This window comes from Penaeus monodon, chromosome 15, assembly GCF_015228065.2.
Source record: "Penaeus monodon isolate SGIC_2016 chromosome 15, NSTDA_Pmon_1, whole genome shotgun sequence".
Lineage (NCBI taxonomy): Eukaryota > Metazoa > Arthropoda > Malacostraca > Decapoda > Penaeidae > Penaeus > Penaeus monodon.
The window spans coordinates 11,820,853-11,821,178 of NC_051400.1; the positions used below are offsets into that span (position 1 = coordinate 11,820,853).

The following is a 326-nucleotide window of genomic DNA, read 5'->3' on the forward strand; positions in this document are numbered from 1 at the left end:
TAAACCGTTTTTTATTTGGTAGAAAAACTAGCACAATTTTTTTCTCATTTATGGCCTGCTGGTATTTGTCGATGCGGAAGAAAAACAACAACAGGACCACCAGCACTTTATCAAAGGCTATGCACGCAGAAGAAAGTAAATCAATTGTACTTTATATGACACTGGAAGGTCTTGGGCTAGAATCGGCTAACAAAACAAAAGAGAAATAGCGAAAGGAGGAAAAGGCAAGACATAGCAAAAGATAAATTTAAGAACAACAAAAATAAGTTAAAAAGGAAAAGAAATTATACTCATGAGGAGAGAAAGACACGGCATAAGGAAGGAAA

The 326-nt window shown here is 35.3% G+C and overlaps 1 protein-coding gene across 1 annotated transcript in view; it reads right to left on the reverse strand.

Moving 5' to 3' along the window:
- The window catches only part of LOC119581746 (transmembrane protein 53-B-like), a gene marked incomplete in the record, with an annotated part of 25,578 nt that overhangs the window by 15,161 nt on the left and 10,091 nt on the right, over positions 1-326 (reverse strand).